A 574-nucleotide genomic window follows, 5' to 3' on the forward strand; every position below is an offset into this window, starting at 1 on the left:
TGGCGGGCCCGGGCGCTGGCTGGGGCAGCAGGTGCGCGTCAGGGGCCGGGCTGGGCGCCGACGCCCGCAGAGGGGCGCAGAAGACTGGCTGCGGCTCCGCGCAGAGGCCGCCAGGGGGCCGCGGTGCGCCTCCCACCACCCTGCGGCCTCAGGGCAGGCGGACCCACGGCCCTCCACGCCCTCCCTCGCTCGCGTCCTGCCCAGCTGGGAACTCCGCGGGGTCCCGTGCATTCCGGGACAGGCCGCCGCAGCGCAGCAGCTCACCTCTGCTCTCTTCCCTCACTCAGCTCTTGGCCTTCAACAGCTTCGGCTCTTTTCGTCACCCCTCTTTACTCCTCGTTCCTCTCCGTCACTTTCCGTCATCTCCGATTAGGCTCGGCCTGCTTCAGCTCACCAGTTTGCCTTCCTCTTTGTCGCCTTCGGATAATTTCCGTGACGCTTCGTCAGTGTCCGTCAGTCCCCGTCCCTTTCCGTCAATTCTCGCCACTTTCCGTCGCTCTCCACCGCCCTTCAGCTCCGCTCGGCTCTTCTCCGTCAGGCATCGTCTACCTTCGTCACTCTCCGTCGCTCTCCG

At 67.2% G+C, this 574-nt stretch overlaps 1 long non-coding RNA gene across 1 annotated transcript in view; it reads right to left on the reverse strand.

Annotated features, from left to right (window-relative positions):
• LOC108531411 (uncharacterized) overlaps window positions 1–568 on the reverse strand; it is a 6,790-nt gene extending 6,222 nt beyond the window's left edge. Inside the window, exon 1 of the long non-coding RNA XR_001886159.1 lies at window positions 265–568. This is a non-coding gene — a long non-coding RNA (uncharacterized LOC108531411). The remainder of the gene's footprint in view (window positions 1–264) is intronic.
• Window positions 569–574: the final 6 nt, after the last annotated feature.

Source organism: Rhinopithecus bieti, unplaced genomic scaffold (genome assembly GCF_001698545.2).
Source record: "Rhinopithecus bieti isolate Rb0 unplaced genomic scaffold, ASM169854v2 scaffold_9824, whole genome shotgun sequence".
Taxonomy (NCBI): Eukaryota; Metazoa; Chordata; class Mammalia; order Primates; family Cercopithecidae; genus Rhinopithecus; species Rhinopithecus bieti.